Source organism: Mya arenaria, chromosome 7 (assembly GCF_026914265.1).
Source record: "Mya arenaria isolate MELC-2E11 chromosome 7, ASM2691426v1".
Taxonomy (NCBI): Eukaryota; Metazoa; Mollusca; class Bivalvia; order Myida; family Myidae; genus Mya; species Mya arenaria.
The window spans coordinates 33,569,441-33,591,712 of record NC_069128.1 but is presented as its reverse complement, the minus strand read 5'-3'; positions in this window follow the sequence as shown (position 1 = coordinate 33,591,712).

The following is a 22,272-nucleotide window of genomic DNA, read 5'->3' as shown; positions in this document are numbered from 1 at the left end:
ATTCAAATATCACCACAGATAATATACATGTTCTTGTAAATGGCTACATTTTTGTCAGAGCATAACTCTACTTCCACAAATATAACTTTAAAGTGAAAAAGTGAATTTGTTGGGAAATGAGAATACTATGTCTGGCCTAGACATGAAAGATGTTACAGAGTGAATGGTTTAGTCAACACTTTTGTTGTACAAGCTATAGACTGTTGTAATAAAAAGCCCATACACAAAATCATGTTTCTTATGCACAACATTTTTCCCCAACTCATTCATGTGTGTGAAGCTTAAAGTCAATATCTCAAAAATATATGGAGTTATGGAGAAAAGTAAACTTGATATAGTATAAAACTAGACAGTTGTTTTGTTATTAAAAACTGAAGTCTTCCCCCACTGCATACCATCTCAATATAGTGAACATTTGTGGCCAGTTATTTCCAATCCTGAAAGAGGCTTAAGGGATTATAGAGCAGACATGAAATGCAGTAATATGACCTTTGATGTCTAAGTGTGACCTTGACATTGAGCCAAGCTGGTTGCTCTCTGCATATTGTCTCAATGTCTCAATATGGTGAACTTTTGTTGGGAGTAATTTCAAAATCCTTCAACTGGTTGAATGTTATGAAGCAGACAGGAATTGTGATGTACACAAAAAAGACAATTGCAGAGTTTCACCTCAAATCAGTCAATATGTGTATGAAGTTTGAAGTCAATACCTCAAAAAATATTGAGTAATGGAGAAAAGTAGACTTGTCCCGATGCCCTAGGATGGACCAATGGACAAATGGACTGATGGAGAGACATTTATTACTGATACAAACATAAGTTTCAGTTTAAAGAATATATGATCAGTGAAAATAGCAAGTGACCTTTTACATTGCTGTTCATCCGAATCTGCTGCCAGAACACAGACCAGTCTTGGACTGCTAACACCTTGTTGTGAAGCAACTGGTGGGTGATGACTGCTAGATCAGCTGCTGGATGGTGCTGGAAACACACCCCCAAAACACCTTGTGATCTGCTTGCCTCGCAGCTAAAATGGAAATAAATCTGCTAAATAAAATAGCCAGAATAGTAGTCTTCTTGTTAGTAAGCTGTAACATTGTTTACGTCGTTATGAGCATGTGTAGCTTCATCTACATCATTACTGTTGTCTATCCACTGCATGGTTGTAGAATAGGCAATCGGCTAGCAAGTAACTTCCTCCAAGTCTGGTTACAGTAGATAAATATAAATGGACTAAACTCGATGTTTTAAACGGTCAAGCAATCCTAATTTGAATAGAGTAGACATTTTAAATGTAAGAAACTTGTCCAATAAAAATTACATCCAGATGTCATTAAATTAAAAAAGACCACTTAATTAATACATATCTTACATATGAAACATTATATACACATGTTAAGTGCATATGGCTTTCTCATACACCCTTCCTGACTTAGTTTACTAATTAATCGCTGTTTATCTTTTTTAAACAACTTTCTTGTTCATTGTTAAGTTAATAGTTAAATGTTACCCTAGAGCCACTTACCGCGCTGCTTTACAAACAATCAGAATACCTCCGCCTTCTCCACCATACGGATGTTTCTATGTCACTATCATCATTACTGCTGGTGAGCAACAAAATGGGCTGGTATTCCTGGGATTGCCTGTCTGCTTCTTGGGACTGAAGTTTGAAACATGTCTTTATGTAAACATGTATGTTAACTAAATGGAATGCAACTAATAACATGTTGAAATTCATGAAGGATATTGACTTTCCTCAAGAATTTTTTGCACAAGTTCTGTTCAATGTTATAAATGACACATGATTGATTAATTGTCTGTTTTTTACAAGGAAAAATAGTAAAGGTACTGTCAGTTTTATAGGCTTCGGCAGTGTCGTCTTTGTGCATATACTTTTTCATGGTAATAACAAGAAAAATGTTAAAGGTATTCAAATGAAACTTGGTGGATATGTTCAGCAAGGCCCATTACTCTGGCTTTAATGCTTGTTGAGCTGTGCCCCTTTGTGGAATGTTAATCAAGAAACGAAAGTTGGTATTTGGTCCGCGACTCTCTTGTTTTATGGGCATTACAGCAGGTATAACTTAACAGACCTATAGATAATTACCACCTGGTAGGGAAACATCAGGTCTCTAATTGAAAGACGACAAACACATCATACTTGTATGACCATTTTCATCGTTCATATTTACATGATCATATGTGTTAAATGTGCATGGAGAAACTACTATGCAAGTTATACTGGAGGTTGATTGCACATAAACCTGTTTAAGCCCCAGGGAGTTTTTACGTAAGTTTCACTGACGGTGCAATGAAAGTCACCCCAACAGTCACCAATGACAATATTATAATAATGTTTCTTGTCTTGTAGCATTGTGTCTCTTGATTGGGGCTTGCTTGGCCTTAATTCTTATTTTTTAAACAGGATCTTGGTTAAATTTGAGGATTCTGGGCTTGTCCTTGTAGTTTCCATTGTTTTGATGAACAAATGGCTCCATGTACGTGCGACAGTGTCCTGTACATCTCTTCTTGTGACTGGGTCCCAGCATCTGTGCTCTGACCTCCTCCTCTCGTGACTGGGTCCCAGCATCTGTGCCCTGACCTCCTCCTCTTGTGACTGGGTCACAGCATCTGTGCTCTGACCTCCTCCTCTTGTGACTGGGTCCCAGCATCTGTGCTCTGACCTCCTCCTCTTGTGACTGGGTCCCAGCATCTGTGCCCTGACCTCCTCCTCTTGTGACTGGGTCCAAGCATCTGTCCTCTGACCTCCTCCTCTTGTGACTGGGTCCCAGCATCTGTGCCCTGACCTCCTCCTCTTGTGACTGGGTCACAGCATCTGTGCTCTGACCTCCTCCTCATGTGACTGGGTCCCAGCATCTGTGCCCTGACCTCCTCCTCTTGTGACTGGGTCCCAGCATATGTGCTCTGACCTCCTCCTCTTGTGACTGGGTCCCAGCATCTGTGCCCTGACCTCCTCCTCTTGTGACTGGGTCACAGCATCTGTGCTCTGACCTCCTCCTCATGTGACTGGGTCCCAGCATCTGTGCCATGACCTTCTCCTCTTGTGACTGGGTCCCAGCATCTGTGCCCCGACCTCCACCTCTTGTGACTGGGTCCCAGCATCTGTGTCCCGACCTCCACCTCTTGTGACTGGGTCCCAGCATCTGTGTCCCGACCTCCACCTCTTGTGACTGGGTCCCAGCATCTGTGTCCCGACCTCCACCTCTTGTGACTGGGTCCCAGCATCTGTGTCCCGACCTCCACCTCTTGTGACTGGGTCCCAGCATCTGTGTCCCGACCTCCACCTCTTGTGACTGGGTCCCAGCATCTGTGTCCCGACCTCCTCCTCTTGTGACTGGCTCCCATCATCTGTTACCCAAGCCATGCTCTCATCCAAGACTGTGAAGCCCTGTAGGTAGAAGTCTTTGTCAGTAACACATACAGAAATAGGTTACTAGGCAAACCTTCACATGTTTATTGAACCAAATGAAATGCAAACGTCTGTATCAACCAAGTTAACCAATAGGAACCGTAACCTTAATCTTCATTGCACCAATTAAAAAATTCAAATAAGATTTATATCAATTACATGTGTTTATATAAGAAAACTGCTCTATTATAACCGAGAAATAAAACATGAATTACATGATCACACATGATTCTTCAATAATGAAATTCCCTTTTTGTTTTATGTAAAATTACTCCTTTTCCCTTTTATATTATGAATTCGCAGAATTTTTTTTAAAGCTTGAACACTATTATTCCACAAATTATGAACACATTGTCTGTTGATTTATGAAACACCCGAAACCCTAATCAAGATAGTTTTGTTTTTTTATATCATCATTTGTTTAAAGTCACTATAACATCCATTTGATACTGTAATGGCCATATCTATGGGTTCATCTCTAAATCCATCCACCAAAGAAAATCCTGCAAAATATCATTCAAAACCTCATTATAACGCGTAATGTCTTAAATTATGATGTAAATCGTATGAAAACTTTTACATACATTCAAGAAAGCATTAAACATATTAACAAATGCTACCTAAATGAGGAGAAACAAGGTATTTAAGTTAACTACTTGAGGGTATACATTATAACCGAAAGCATTTTGTTGTGTGCCGACACCTTTATGCAAACCTTCACTTCTTTACTTTCACTTTTCCTAACTTTTAAATTTGCACGAACACAGATTGACTGTTTCGACAACTTTTTATGTCTTGGAATGAGCTATTTTTTGTGAAAACAAACACTTTAAGAAAATTGAAATTTTTGGCCTTGTTTCAAACAATTGAGATCTGTTGTATTGTGAGTATTACCTTATATGAGTGAAGTGAAGGCATTGATACCAAAATCAGCTGATTCTGAGACAAAAATGAAAAAACCTGACAAAGCTGTCAATCTGTTAGAGTACAACTTTAAGTGTGTATCAAAGCTCTTAAAAACTGTCCTGCAACAGCAATTTAAAGGCAGTGATATTCAACAATGGAAACTTAAGGCCCTCTAGTGAGACAGCTACCTTTTCTGAGAAATGGATCCCTTGTCCCTGATTTAGTCCCTTCACACCATTTAAAATGAGTTTAATAGAGTTTTATGATAGAAATACTTTAAATGTTCAATAAAAATCATGCATTTCAATATTTGAATAATGAGAACAAATGAGAATTATTAATCTAGCTTTTATAATAGATAGACAACCATGAGCTTCAAAGTGGTGATTAAAGACAAACAAATAAACCTTGTAAAACAGTGTTTTCTTTCTAATCTGTATCCCTTTCTTACATACTCCATCTGCCCTTACCCAAGAAAAGAAATTAATGTCCACAAGGTGTCTTATGATCCAGGAGAATCCTGTTTACCTATCTGATTTTAAAGCATTCTAAAGGCTTTCTACACATCATGATTCCTCAATTTGTATCTAGTCTCCAAAGGTGTCACAGTTGTGATACCACTAAGTAACTTTTTGTAAAAATTACATAAAAAGCTCAAAGGTGGCTCAGGTGACTGGTGGTATCACTCTGCATTTCTGCCAACACACAACATCAGATACCTGAAAATGACCATGAGCTCATGGAAACTTTACTTGAAATATGCCTACAAAAGAGTGAGGCAATCATTACATGAGTACTGTCAAAAATGCAGAAACATGTAACTTTGGTCGTTCTTTGGGTCAGACACTGATGACTGAAAAACTAACTAGATATGTCTGTTAAGGAAAAATAACAACTATAAATTGGAAGCCTTGTTACCCAAAGCATGCAGTTACTTGATAGCAGCCTTAAAAAAGGTAGAAAACGTCCCGAAAAGTATAAACACTAAAACATTTATCAATCAATCAGTCAATCAATGAACCTATCTTACACAAGCCATGGGAGATACTTAAAATATAATTTGATGAATTAGGTAGGATGGATAGTTGGCACCACATAACTAAGGTTTCAATTCAATACATGATGTTTTTTCTGAGATAATGATTTAAAGGTGCTTACATGCAAAATCTTATTCAAGGACACGCACTCTCTGCCGTCAATGCTAGGATGAGTACAATAGTATAGCTCCATTTATTCTTCGAATAGTCAAGCTGACAATGTATTAAATTATCTTTTTTAAAATTTAAATTTAACATCCCAGTAAATATATGCCTTCCTCTTCCTTGTCAGAGGCAGTCCTGGTTAAGATTATGTTGTATCCACACAATATTATCCTTGTAACCTGGGTATGGAACAACAAAATAGCTTTAGCAAAAGTAAAGCAATACTAGATCAATCGCCCAATCTTCCCCAAATTTTCTACTATTCTATGCATACCATATATATCACTGTGTATAGGACACTAGCAAAGATAGGATGCAGGCAAAAAAAACACGAGAAAAATCATGGAAAAAATTCATACAATAGGACCCAGTGAAAAATGTCAGTCGGCAGCCACCGTATTTGTTTTGACGAATTGTATTGAATAAAGGAATGGCAAAGTTTATAATATAGTACAGTCCATGTACATAAATGATAAAAATATTCAAATAACAATGACACAAAGTGGTATAAAGCTGATTAATGGTTAATTGCATTACTGTATTAAATAATTAATAATCAGGAATTTCATTCTGTCATCCTGATGTCCCTCTCCTCTAAACCCTCAATTGTTTTGCTGTCGTTGCGAATAGTAAAAGCAATTGTATTCTGTATGTAAATGTTCTCAACACTTTAGGCGAAGTATTTCAAACATGTGGTATAATGGAAGGAACAACACTGTCATCGCAACAGTTTGTACTATAGCAATGGTATAGAAAGGCTGCTGGCGTTAGATAGAGGGAGTTTTTCACACCTTCACACTTTGACAGTGCACATTCACGCAACATCACAGTATAAATGTCTATATATCTTTAATACAGAATCATACAATGTAAAATCTACCCTAAAATTTTGAAACTTAGAATGAACAAATGATTGATTGTTGTTGTCTGCTGATGCTATTACTAGCAGCTAAACCTGCCCAATTTTCCACTGATCCATCAATCGATTTGAGTAATGTCCCGTTGAAGTGAAATGTAAACATTAAAGACCTTTCCTCCAATTATTTCTCTATTAATGCAATTTCAGCCAGAAAACAATGTCAAAGTCTAATACTATAGATAAAAAAAAAGCATTTTTTATGGGAATTCTGGGAGTAAATAATGCATCCTATACACACTGATTTACTCTTAATGTATTTAGGACTGGTTGAAAATCATAATCCTGATCTGTAAAATCATTAAAACTTGCTGAAACCAAGATGGCACAATTACAATAAAATGATAGTTTCAAGTTAAAGCAAAAGCTGGAAATGAGGTTTCCATCAACACACTGAAAATATATAGCTATTGATATTGCATGTCAGCCACAAAAACATTTCTTGATCCAATCTGTACAAACTTTCAATTCAAATTCATAATCACACATTTTGATTTACCCTATAAAAACCTACTCAATATCAAAGCCTAAGAAATGCACAATGGAGCAAAAACGAATGCTTATCTGCATTTTGTTAGTTGAATAAGGGAAATATAACAACAATTATTAAAGCTGGTTACATTTTGTGTGTATTGTCCCTGGCAACATGTGTACCAAGTTCTGTTTGAATATCTTGAACAGTTTTAGAGTTATGGCCCATGATCAACAACAAAACCAAGGCTATGACAGCTAATATTTGCATCCCTACCTTTGTGGCAACAAGACCTCTCACAATGTCGGCTATATTGTTACTTCTGGCCCCTGCAGCCCATTTCTGTCCTGGCCTCTCATCCCTGGGAAGATTCAAGTCCATGTTGTCACTAATGCTGCTACTGCTGGAACCAACATTATAATTGTTGTTGTTTAGTCTACAATGTTGGACACGATAGTATCAACTTCATCATACGGTAATCACCATAAAAGTCAACTCTAAATATCTAAATATCCAAATATATTCATCATTTAAGCATGTGACTATTAAGTGTGTATTTCTATCCTTATAAATACGAAATGTCCAAATGAAAACTTGTGTATTGTCATGGAAGAAGCTACAGAGTAGTTTAAAGCATTCAAATGAACATGTTAGTTTTCACTAGTTGTTTGATTGTGCACTCTTGAGGTGATATATATTTGAATCACTCAAGTGTCTGTTTCTTAAGAAGAAACCAGTACTGATGTCCTCTTTAAGAAGCCATGACCAGCCATCTACTATAGACCACTTTCACATGTCTGCTAAACTACTGATAGCAATGTTTTTTTCATCCAAGCACGATGTTCCATGGGTATCAGTAGCTGTATTCTCATATGAAATAGCATGACAAAAAGATCTCTGAGAGCTGTTTATTAACCTTAAGCTATAAATCTATATACCTGGGTCCATTAATTCACATCAGGACAGTTACTTGAACACACAGAGTTTTCCCCTTCATATTATCTATGGAAGTTTTATCCACCTGCAAGGTTTCATGCATTAGTTTTTACCAGGACTAGATAGCTAACTTTTACAAGCACATACACATAAAACTACACTTTCTCCATTATTAGCACGATCGTTTCTTAAATATATCCAGTCTGTGCTGATGTTACATAAACACTACATTACAATACCTTCCTGATAATCATTGCTATCCCTGTTGTGTACGAGATTTGACTAGATTCCTATGTCCCCTGAATATTACATGCACTTAAACCACATACCTAAGCTTTAAGACAAAGTATCCTACCTCTGTCATCATCACCGTATCCCTGCTCCACGAACCCATCTTGTACAGTTCCCATACGTCTGGACATAATCTTTTCAATCAACTTTGGCCTGCTTAGCTTGCATCAAACCATCCCTGACATACTCTCCTACCGGGTCTGAAGACAAATATTTGTATTCTTACAGTCAAACTGAAGTTCATTTGAAGCAATGATTAAAAACACAAAAGAATGGTCCTATAATTTATACCATGACTATTCTATTTACATTATGATATCAAAAATAAACAAAGCAATTTAGTCAAGGCAACATGTAACTGCTTTCTCAGCATGCACGATCATTTTTTTTATTTTGATATACTCAGTATAAAGTTTAAATGCCATCTTCCTCATGGCAGGTTGGCTCCTACCCTGAGGGAACTTCCGGGTGTTGAAGACCTCAAACTTCTAGAGGAGTGGAAGATCTGGGAATCGATCCTCTAGGTTCACCACAATGTTCATCAGGAAGTGGCTGTAGATCTGCAAATGTACAACAATATCTACAACTGAACAGGAGTGAATGATCTTGATCACTTAAACAAAAGAAATTTTGAAATAGAACAAGATGCAGTATATCAAACCTTATATTACATTTCATTATTTAATTAAAAAAACAATAACAGTAAAAATAATATGTTCACAGAGTTGTGTCATTGAAATTATTTTTCATGTGTACTTTGTTCTGGAAATAGTCAATATCTGTCTTTAACTCTCTCTGATTGTAAAACCTTGACGGTTCAAGATGGTCACATGATCTACATCCGCTTGGTAGGCTCTGCCAGCAGTCCTTGCAGGATAGCCAGAGGCTTGACACTGTGGTGTACACTGCATCCCTTGTCTGAAAATACACAAAAGGCAAACCAAATGATTAATCAGTTGCATTCAATTAGCCTTTAAATGATCTTTTGAATGTGCCTTTAAAGAAAGAGTTATGACTTACTGGTAGTCATTAGAAGATGTAGATTTAATCATTCTTATTGTATCTAAATAAATTTACTAGGTCTTACTCAAGGGTCTAAAGATGACATACCTGCACAGCAACAGACAGTTCTGCTAGATGAGGCAAAGCATCAGCCAGTCATGTGAAGGGACATCACAAAGCGGTGGTCCTGTGTGTTTTTTACTAGACCAGGCTCTCACATAAATTCATTTCCCGGTCTTCCTCTCCAGGCTGGTGAAGAGGAATGTCAGGCACTTTATCAACGTAGTTGTTACCTTCTCCTGCCACATCCTTTGTGAAGGTTGGCGAGGAAGATTTTTTGTTTATCTTAGATTTTGAATCACCCTTTGCTGTTTATACTGTGGAATATTTGGTACTAGATGGATTAAAGTCACTGTCAGTCATTGATAAGGACCACAAGGGAAATAAGTGTTTTCTCTTTTTTGTGTCATCCTTGGTTCGGTGCCTGCCATGGCAATTGATAATATCATGTATGTATAATGTTATTTACTATACATGTTGTTTATTTTAAAAGTCCATGTATGTGTATTCCTTAATAAAATAAATCTATCTATAAACTCAGATACACCCATCTTAGTAAAAGAGATAGCACCCTTCTATATATCATTTCTACTTCACACCAGCTACAAATAAATTAAAAGTTAGTTCGTAAAAAGCAATATTCTGAGTTACACATTCATACCACCACTGTAAATGAGGATACTTCTGGTAGTTCCCTACTTTATCTGAAGAAGACTTTATTCAGGCGGGTAGGAAGGAAATTGACTTTGGGGCCGCAGAACGGGTGGGCACGGGAGGGGTGTCGAGATTTTTCAATTTTAAGCATTGAAAGACTCGATTTTAGGTAAGTTCAGGTTTTATTTTCATATTTTTATCTAAACCTTTTTTCGGTTAGAACAGTTGATAGATATAAAACTATTATTGTTTAGTAACATTTATTCACTATTACATTTAGTCAGTTTTTGGAAATGTGCAGGATTCTTAGGTTTAACAATTCATCTCAATTCATATATTTTGATACCTGGCTGGTATTTCTTGGCATGCCGTCATTAATAATCCAAAGACTGTTTTCACGCCATTCACACGCCAATTAGCTAGATGGTCACGGGTTTAATTACGGTTACCTATTTATTCAATATCGTGTCAGACTGGTTTTGATCTATATGCGCGTAGCTTTATTTAAAATATGATTATTAAGAAAGTCAGTATCAAATATTCATGGCCCCATTGTCTTAACAAGTCAGAATATTCAGGCCACGGACACGGCCCCTGCGGCCCCAGTTCCTACGCGCATGTTATTCCAGAACTCTTAGAATATTTTTTTGTTTATCATAGAAATTGAATTACCCTTTGCTGTTTATTCTGAGGAATCTTCTGTACTAGACCAGTCAAAGTCACTGTCAGTCAATGATAAACCAAACATAAGTTTTTTGCCACCACTTTCTGTAAGTCTGGCATCTGTCTGAATGGTGTTATGTGCTTTTTACTGTGAAATGAAATCAGCTCTTGCTGCTGATTTAGCTCTTCGACTGACCGTTACTTCTCTGCCAACCACTGCTGTATCTCTTGTTTCTCCCTGCCTATGAAGTTGCTTCTTTCTGGCCAATTGATTCCGCCAACATTTCGGTCACCTCAACTTCTGAATCAACCTTTTCTTCTGAATTGAGACCCTTCACACAAACTACCTGAGAGTGTTCAGGGGGCATTACTTTTGTCAACTATTCACTCGTCCTTGAGGGCCCACACTCGTCTTTAAAATAACTTAATTTGAACCCAGTAGTACCAAAACTGTTAACATCTTTTACAATTAGTTTTTTTTTTTCCTTGAAGACATTGTTTGCCAAGTACACATTTATAACTCAAACACAGTCTGAGTCTGCCACAACTAATTATAACCTGATGGAACACTTGCAACGATGTGAAAAAACCCACAGATATGTCCTTCATCTCTGCCATCAAAATTGTCCGTAATACCAGAGCTAAACTGGAATAAACAAAAAGCGCAAATTACTCCCAATGCCATCTTAAAATTAGAAAAAAATCGATATCAGTTCACTCCTGCAACTCGATACAAAAGTTTCAACTAAAGAAACTGATATTTTACGCCCGAAAAGAACAGCCAACCAAAATAAAATTTGAACGCAATTTTAACAGACTGCAGCTATAGAAAGTGTTAAAGTACATTACGCTGTAAATAATTATACATTTTAAAGTTAAAATAATGCGACAATGAGGAATTCCTGATGACAGCAAATGAATAATTTATAACAAGGGGAGGCAACCGTGGGGCGGTTACATTACACTAATCATACATACTCCCAGCTAATATTAAATACTTCATATATTTTGCTTTCTTGGAAACACAGACGAGTAGAATCGAATATCGGAATGTTTAAAAGAAGTTTCAATTAAATAGTTGCCTTCCATATATAAACATTTACCTTCCATGAACGTCTCATTTTTTTTAAAGTGCGACTTCGTTCGGATATTTTGGACAACTGCCATATTATTCAGCGACAACAATTTTGTAAAGGAGACTATTAATTACCCGGAAATTAACTCAGAAAACCCCAGATAGGTTGTATAGCATTTTAAAGTGCTAAATACATACATGCACTTCTTGAGATAACTCTATTACAAAAAGATTTTATATGAGAGTTTGCATTCTATGTTCAATTAAGAATGAGGTTTAGGGTGATTTACATTGAATATGTAAACGGTAACGGCAATTAATTAATAGCCCACCTTGCTTCCGAAATTAAAACTTCGTGTTGTAATGCACACATACACTTTTATCATTATTATCGCATATTTAGGGTTATTATAAAGCACGTTTTGGTCGGAAAGAGATGCATTCGAATCCTCGGAATCCTCCGTATGTACGTGCTACATACAGAACTGTTAAGACCAAACTGACCGTTTGTGCACTTCGAGTGCACTCATAGTTGACTGTTATAAATGCTATATTGACAACGAAACTGATTCGTGAAGTCTCAATAGATGTTTTAATGTTAGTTAATATATATAGAATATTTATAATGACAGATTACTGCTGGAAATAAACGTTTCATTCTCAGTATGTCATACTTTATGACAATTGTTTTACTGCATTTATGGTTCATTATTCGTTCACTGTGTAATCTAAACGGTCACGATTGCGGAAACATGAACGGTAACAGGACGTAATGCACGTAATAATTTACCTCGTAACGAACGATATTGTTTATATTGTAATAGTAGGGAGATAGAGGATAAATATCACCTCATATGTATTTGTCCATGTTATCATCAGTTACATGTAACTTATAAACGATGTTATTACGTTAATCCATCTGTATTCAAATTCCATCAATTATTGGTATCATGTGATGAAAAGAAAGTTATAAAAGTTTGTAAATATATTAAAGAAGCATTTGTTATACGCAGCTCACTTATAAATAATTTAACTGGATAATTATTGTGATTGTACATACGACCCGAGGTAGAACAATTCGTTAGTGTGACTGTACACACGACTCGAGGTAGAACAATTCGTTAGTGTGACTGTACACACGACCCGAGGTAGAACAATTCGTTAGTGTGACTGTACACACGACCCGAGGTAGAACAATTCGTTAGTGTGACTGTACACACGACCCGAGGTAGAACAATTCGTTAGTGTGATTGTACACACGACCCGAGGTAGAACAATTCGTTAGTGTGATTGTACACACGACCCGAGGTAGAACAATTCGTTAGTGTGATTGTACACAAGGCCTGAGGTAGAACAATTCGTTATTGTGATTGTACACAAGGCCTGAGGTAGAACAATTCGTTAGTGTGATTGTACACAAGGCCTGAGGTAGAACAATTCATTAGTGTGATTGTACACAAGGCCTGAGGTAGAACAATTCATCAGTGTGATTGTACACAAGGCCTGAGGTAGAACAATTCGTTATTGTAATTGTACACAAGGCCTGAGGTGGAACAATTCGTTATTGTAATTATACACAAGGCCTGAGGTGGAACAATTCGTTATTGTAATTGTACACAAGCCTGAGGTGGAACAATTCGTTATTGTAATTGTACACATCAATAAATTTTGATTATTTGTGGTAAAATGAGTTGAGATTGAGTTTAAAATTTGACTTAAGTATTTTCGTGATTTTGGTAAGCCACTTAAAGTCCATCATAATACAGTTATTATTATACATTGTCATACATTTATACCAAACCCCAAATGTATATCATAGAGCAGCCCAGTTTACAATGCATGGATCGCGCTCGAGTTACAATGTTGTAACTTAAATATCCAATAACGTGATCATTCCAAGCAATTCTTCTACATTTTGGAAAAGTTTTACCTTGCCGATGTTGGTAAAATATACAATATTCAATTTATCATGTACAGCGTCAAACATACAAATAATATAGATACGGCTCTTGCGGCAAAGGTATTTCCATATAAAAACAGAGAGCCGAATATTTTACCATGGTTGTGAGGTTACTTGAGACATATATTTGATCATCTAAATTCTAAACGGAAACGTCAAACTTGAAACACGACGTCAGTCTTTTGCGTAAAATACGCACAATTTACGGAATATTCAGTGTAAGTGGCAATGCGTTGCAAATGTAAAATAAGGCGACAGCTGTGTTAAAAATGGGCTTATAAATAGTGTATGGTTCAAGATCCATCCAAGAACTTGAGAAAGACAACTTTCTATTTTTCAGTGACACTATAAACACATTCCAAATTATCAAGCATTAAAAGACCGGAAAGAATCGTACCTACAACAGGCTTAAACAGTGCGTAATTTCATGTATGGCACAACGGTACGTTATTTCTCGAACGAAATGACATAAGAAATAAGATAAATATAATTACATGTATGGCACAACGGTACGTTATTTCTCGAACGAAATGACATAAGAAATAAGATAAATATAATTACATGTATGGCACAACGGTACGTTATTTCTCGAACGAAATGACATAAGAAATAAGATAAATATAATTACATGTATGGCACAACGGTACGTTATTTCTCGAACGAAATGACATAAGAAATAAGATAAATATAATTACATGTATGGCACAACGGTACGTTATTTCTCGAACGAAATGACATAAGAAATAAGATAAATATAATTACATGTATGGCACAACGGTACGTTAGTTCTCGAACGAAATGACATAAGAAATAGAGGATATTTGTTTATTTCAGTGTAAGATCGTATTTTATTTCACGAGTGTCATAGAAAAACATATTTTCACGAGTGGCGAAGCCACGAGTGAAAATGTAGTTTTTTTATGACCACGAGTGAAATTAAATACGATCTTACACTGAAATAAACAAATTTTCTGTTTCTTTTATGCTTATTTTCGGAGTTTTATTTGTTTTTTTATTTATTTCTGAATTACCCCCTTTTTTGAAAAGGGTGGGCTTTACGCCGCTACCCGTAGGGCGCCCCTCATGCATAATTATAGCTGTCAACTTTTTTACTTTCGGTTTGCTGAGAAATAGTTCTCTGCTATTCATTCTTATAGCTTAATATTCGCTAGTTTTTTATTGCAAATCTTTATGAACAGTAAAAAATGAAGTATTATTAGTGCACAAATGTTCCAAAAAATAATGAAAACACTTTTTGTTTTAACCAAATTACTACGCCGCTATTTATAGGTTGAAAATTTGGAAGGTCAAATGTGTTAGCAAAACAAATGTGGATACTCATTGGATTTTAACCATTCTTCTTAGTTTTAAGACTGCATATACGCGTGTTTTTATAGTAAGTTAATATACAGTCATCTTACTGTCAGAGACCAGTCTGTATCGCTTTTAAATGTTTGTTTTCCAGAAGAGTAAATGCCACGCTAGTTTGTTGACACATTTTGAGATGTGGGTGGGGTAAAAAAGATCGGATCTATCCGATAAATTGTTGTGTGAATTCTCCAGGAAGCCCATTTTACGTACTACAACGGTTAACAGTTCAAAATACATTTGATCGATGCTATAAAATTTTATTTATGTTCGAACAGTTGTTTTTGTCTGTAATTTGTTTGGAATGAAAGCAAATGTTCGAACATTCAGCTTCAAAGATCAGTAAAATGTTTGATAAACGGGATAACCGGTAATAAACGGTAAGTTGTTAATTTCCAATTATATATTTATTTAAATTAATAAAATATTTCTTTATTTTTTTAACCTTTTTTTGACATAATTTACTGAAGTCCAGTGTTCTGTTTTGACCAAGGCAAGTACATGTAACAACAAAAGATTTTAAAAGTAGTTCTGAAAATTGATATTTTCACTCCTTATTTTGCAGTGAAAATATCAAATTGATATTTTCACTGTTGTTATTTCACTGTTAAAACCCCATATTTCATCGTAAAGCATGAAAGAAATAAGATAAATATAATTACATGTATGGCACAACGGTACGTTATTTCTCGAACGAAATGACATAAGAAATAAGATAAATATAATTACATGTATGGCACAACGGTACGTTATTTCTCGAACGAAATGACATAAGAAATAAGATAAATATAATTACATGTATGGCACAACGGTACGTTATTTCTCGAACGAAATGACATAAGAAATAAGATAAATATAATTACATGTATGGCACAACGGTACGTTATTTCTCGAACGAAATGACATAAGAAATAAGATAAATATAATTACATGTATGGCACAACGGTACGTTATTTCTCGAACGAAATGACATAAGAAATAAGATAAATATAATTACATATATGGCACAACGGTACGTTATTTCTCGAACGAAATGACATAAGAAATAAGATAAATATAATTACATGTATAAAGTCATGAGAACAGGCTTTTACACTCATAACACAAATAAATATTAATTAACCTACGATAACAAGGAAGCCGTGATTCATCTCTGATAACGAGGAAGCCGTGATTCACCTCTAATAATGAGGAAGTCGTGATTCATGTCTGATAACGAGGAAGCCGTGATTCATCCCTAATAATGAGGAAGTCGTGATTCATGTCTGATAACGAGGAAGCCGTGATTCACCTCTAATAATGAGGAAGTCGTGATTCATGTCTGATAGCGAGGAAGTCGTGATTCATGTCTGATAACGAGGAAGCCGTGATTCATCTCTGATAACGAGGAAGTTGTGATTCATCTCTGATAACAAGGAAGCCGTGATTCATCTCGGATAAAGAGGAAGTCGTGATTCATCTCTGATAACGAGAAAGTTGTGATTCATCTCTGATAACAAGGAAGCCGTGATTCACCTCTGATAACGAGAAAGTCGTGATTCCTTTCTGATAACAAGGAAGCCGTGATTCATCTCTGATAACGAGGAAGTCGTGATTCATATCTGATAATGAGGAAGTCGTTATTCACCTCTGATAGCGAGGAAGCCGTGATTCACCTCTGATAACGAGGAAGCCGTGATTCACCTCTGATAACGAGGAAGTCGTGATTCCTCTCTGATAACAAGGAAGCCGTGATTCATCTCTGATAACGAGGAAGCCATTATTCATATCTGATAACGAGGAAGTCGTGATTCATGTCTGATAACGATGAAGCCGTGATTCACCTCTGATAGCGAGGAAGCCGTGATTCTCCTCTGATAACGAGGAAACCGTGATTCTCCTCTGATAACGAGGAAACCGTGATTCACCTCTGATAACGAGGAAGCCGTGATTCACCTCTGATGACGAAGACGCATTGATTCATCTCTGATAGCGAGGAAGTCGTGATTCACCTCTGATAACGAGGAAGTCGTGATTCACCTCTGATAACGAGGAAGCCTTGATTCACCTCTGATAACGAGGAAGTCTTGATTCATCTCTGATAACAAGGAAGCCTTGATTCATCTCTGGTAACGAGGAAGCCTTGATTTACCTCTGATAACGAAGAAGCCTTGATTTACCTCTGATAACGAGGAAGTCGTGATTCACCTCTGATAACGAGGACGCCGTGATTCAACTCTGATAACGAGGAAGCCGTGATTCACCAACGATCACGAGGAAGCCGTGATTCATCTCTGATAACGAGGAAGTGTTTTTTACAAGGACAAGACTATAACTGTACATGATTTAACCCATTCCTGTTTAAATGTATCTGTTAATCTTCATTTCAATTCGTCAGCAAATGCATTTACTTTGCTGATAATGCTTGCATTCATTTTTACTGTATTGCAAGACATTCCTGCTACATCAAGAGTTCTTACATTGATATAAAGTGTAATCATTAAATGAGCACATAAATGAATTGCTTGAATAGTATAAAAGTGTATCTGGTATGTAATTTTGCATAACCTATACGCGGTAAGTTCTAACTAGGTAACAAATTTGGTATAAATTTTTAACATGTCTTACAGTTTGTGTCTTAATTATACCTTTATTTAAGAGTACACCAGATTGGCACAAACAAGTTGTTTTTTTCTGTAACGAATCTCAGGACAAGTATTTTATAAAATGTTTTACTCGTTTTACTCGTTGATATCATAATTGTAAAAAAGAATACCAACATTTAAAAAATGCAGTCCAGCGTTGTATCCACTGAGCTACGAAGGCTTACTCTTATCGAGTGATATAATTAAGCTATTAACGTACCTCGGTAATATCACGTGACAACATCGACAAGCCAATCACATATAAGGAATGAATACTAATAGGTAGACATACCAGTTATATTTTTTAATGGATAGATACGAAAAAATAATTGTAAACTATGTGGTACTTCAGTTACTTAATTTCAATGAATTGTACACATCGATACCAAGATGATGTCAGTTTTCGACCATTTTCATTTTTTTTTTTCGCTATTTCATTAAACGGAGTGCAGTCCCTTTAATGCGCTTGTTCTGATTCTGAATCACACAAAAACTGCATAAAACTTCCTCGCCCGACATAAAAGGTGTTTAAACCTAAAACCTCGGCCGTATAGTGCCCATATAAGTGCACTAGCAACCGCAAAGGAAAAAAATATCAATAAAATATAGCTAAAATAGGTACAACAATGTACACTTTGACTAAAACATTTTTACTTAGTAAACAAGCAATCGTTCAGTTTATACCCTAAATAACGTTTTTGTTAAGGCCTCTAGAAACATAGGTTAAAAACTGATAGAAGCTTACACGTGTGGCCTCCGGGTTGGTGTATTTATATTTCGAGAAAAGTGATTTTTTAGATCGTATCATGCATGATCAAAATACTGTCAGAACAAAGATCATTTAAACCTTTAATCTGTAAGCGTGACCTTGACCTTTGGTGTACATACCTGGTCTTGTACGCGACACGCCACGTCCTCATCATTGTAAACCTTCATGGCATTTAAAAAAATCGTACCATCCGTAAAGAGTCTTGATCTGTGACAACAGTCCGGACAAGCACCATTTGAACATCTGACCTCTAAAGGTGACCTTGACTTTTGGTGCGCCATGCCACCTTATCATGGTAATCTTTCATGGCAAGTTTTAAAAGCCTTTACTGCATGGTCAAGATACAGCCCTGACAATGATCTTTTCAACTATTGACCTTTAATGCAAAGACCTTGGTCTTGTGCGTGACAAACCACCTCATCATTGTGAGCATTCATGGCATTGTTTTTTGAAAATCCTGAGATGCATGGTAAATATACAGCTCGGACAAGGTTTAGTCCGGACAAGGTTCAGTCCGGACAAGGTTCAGTCCGGACGGACGCATGCACATTCACGGATCCGTCATTGTGATGACTATGTCTCGATCACCTCAAGCGATCCTGACACAAAATAGAGATGAAACGCAACAGGTGTCGAACCTGTGTCCTATTGCTCTGGCGGGAACAGTATAACCCATTCCACGTGGGAAGATATTGCTTAAGGTGTTAAGAAACGTTTAGGCTAATTTCATAATTTGTCAGATTTGTAAACATTGTCATTGCGATTCGTAAACATTGTCATTGAGATTCGTGAACATTGTCATTGAGATTCGTAAACATAGTCATTGAGATTCATGAACATTGTCATTGAGATTCGTAAACATTGTCATATTGTCATTACGATTTGTAAACATTTTCATTGAGATTCGTGAACATTGTCATTGAGATTCGTAAACATTGTCATTGCGATTCGTGAACATTGGCATTGCGATTCGTAAACATTTTCATTGAGATTCGTGAACATTGTCATTGCGATTCGTAAACATTGTCATTGAGATCCGTGAACATTGTCATTGAAATTCGTGAACATTGTCATTGCGATTCGTAAACATTTTCATTGAGATTCGTGAACATTGTCATTGCGAGTCGTAAACATTGTCATTGAGATTCGTGAACATTGTCATTGAGATTCGTAAACATTGTCATTGAGATTCGTAAACATTGCCACTGAGATTCGTGAACATTGTCATTGAGATTGTCATTGATATTCGTGAACATTGTCATTGCGATTCGTAAACATTGTCATTGATATTCGTGAACATTGTCATTGAGATTCGTGAACATTGCCACTGAGATTCGTAAACATTGTCATTGAGATCCGTGAACATTGTCATTGAAATTCATGAACATTGTCATTGCGATTCGTAAACATTTTCATTGAGATTCGTGAACATTGTCATTGAGATTCGTGAACATTGCCACTGAGATTCGTAAACATTGTCATTGAGATTCGTGAACATTGTCATTGATATTCGTGAACATTGTCATTGAGATTCGTAAACCTTTTCATTGATATTCGTGAACATTGTCATTGATATTCGTGAACATTGTCATTGAGATTCGTGAACATTGCCACTGAGATTCGTAAACATTGTCATTGAGATTGTCATTGATATTCGTGAACATTGTCATTGCGATTCGTAAACATTGCCACTGAGATTCGTAAACATTGTCATTGAGATTCGTAAACATTGTCATTGACATTGTCATTGAGATTCGTAAACATTGTCATTGAGATTCGTAAACATTGTCATTGACATTGTCATTGAGATTCGTAAACATTGTCATTGAGATTCGTAAACATTGTCATTGAGATTCGTGAACATTGTCATTGAGATTCGTGAACATTGTCATTGAGATTCGTGAACATTGTCACTGAGATTCGTGAACATTGCCACTGAGATTCGTAAACATTGTCATTGAGATTCGTGAACATTGTCATTGAGATTCGTGAACATTGTCACTGAGATTCGTGAACATTGTCACTGAGATTCGTGAACATTGTCATTGATATTCGTGAACATTGTCATTGCGATTCGTGAACATTGTCATTGAGATTCGTGAACATTGTCATTGAGATTCGAAAACATTGTCATTGCGATTCGTGAACATTGTCATTGAGATTCGTGAACATTGTCATTGAGATTCGTAAACATTGTCATTGAGATTCGTGAACATTGTCATTGAGATTCGTGAACATTGCCACTGAGATTCATAAACATTGTCACTGAGATTCGTGAACATTGTCATTGAGATTCGTGAACATTGTCATTGAGATTCGTGAACATTGTCATTGAGATTCGTAAACATTGTCATTGAGATTCGTGAACATTGCCACTGAGATTCGTAAACATTGTCACTGAGATTCGTAAACATTGTCATTGAGATTCGTAAACATTGTCATTGAGATTCGTGAACATTGTCATTGAGATTCGTAAACATTGTCATTAAGATTCGTAAACCTTTTCATTGATATTCGTAAACATTGTCATTGAGATTCGTGAACATTGTCACTGAGATTCGTGAACATTGTCATTGAGATTCGTGAACATTGTCATTGAGATTCGTAAACATTGTCATTAAGATTCGTGAACATTGTCATTGAGATTCGTAAACCTTTTCATTAAGATTCGTAAACCTTTTCATTGATATTCGTAAACATTGTCATTGAGATTCGTGAACATTGTCATTGAGATTCGTGAACATTGTCATTGAGATTCGTGAACATTGTCATTGAGATTCGTAAACATTGTCATTAAGATTCGTAAACCTTTTCATTGATATTCGTAAACCTTTTCATTGAGATTCGTAAACATTGTCATTAAGATTCGTAAACCTTTTCATTGAGATTCGTGAACATTGTCATTGAGATTCGTGAACATTGTCATTGAGATTCGTAAACATTGTCATTAAGATTCGTAAACCTTTTCATTGAGATTCGTGAACATTGTCATTGAGATTCGTGAACATTGTCATTGAGATTCGTGAACATTGTCATTGAGATTCGTAAACATTGTCATTAAGATTCGTAAACCTTTTCATTGATATTCGTAAACCTTTTCATTGAGATTCGTGAACATTGTCATTAAGATTCGTAAACATTGTCATTAAGATTCGTAAACCTTTTCATTGAGATTCGTAAACCTTTTCATTGATATTCGTAAACATTGTCATTAAGATTCGTAAACCTTTTCATTGAGATTCGTGAACATTGTCATTGAGATTCGTGAACATTGTCATTGAGATTCGTGAACATTGTCATTGAGATTCGTAAACATTGTCATTAAGATTCGTAAACCTTTTCATTGATATTCGTAAACCTTTTCATTGAGATTCGTGAACATTGTCATTGAGATTCGTAAACATTGTCATTAAGATTCGTAAACCTTTTCATTGAGATTCGTAAACCTTTTCATTGATATTCGTAAACATTGTCATTAAGATTCGTAAACATTGTCATTGAGATTCGTAAACATTGTCATTAAGATTCGTAAACCTTTTCATTGAGATTCGTGAACATTGTCATTAAGATTCGTAAACCTTTTCATTGAGATTCGTAAACCTTTTCATTGATATTCGTAAACATTGTCATTGAGATTCGTGAACATTGTCACTGAGATTCGTAAACCTTTTCATTGAGATTCGTAAACCTTTTCATTGATATTCGTAAACCTTTTCATTGAGATTCGTAAACCTTTTCATTGATATTCGTAAACATTGTCATTAAGATTCGTAAACCTTTTCATTGAGATTCGTAAACCTTGTCATTAAGATTCGTAAACCTTTTCATTGATAGTCGTAAACCTTTTCATTGAGATTCGTAAACCTTTTCATTGAGATTCGTAAACCTTGTCATTAAGATTCGTAAACCTTTTCATTGATATTCGTAAACATTGTCATTAAGAT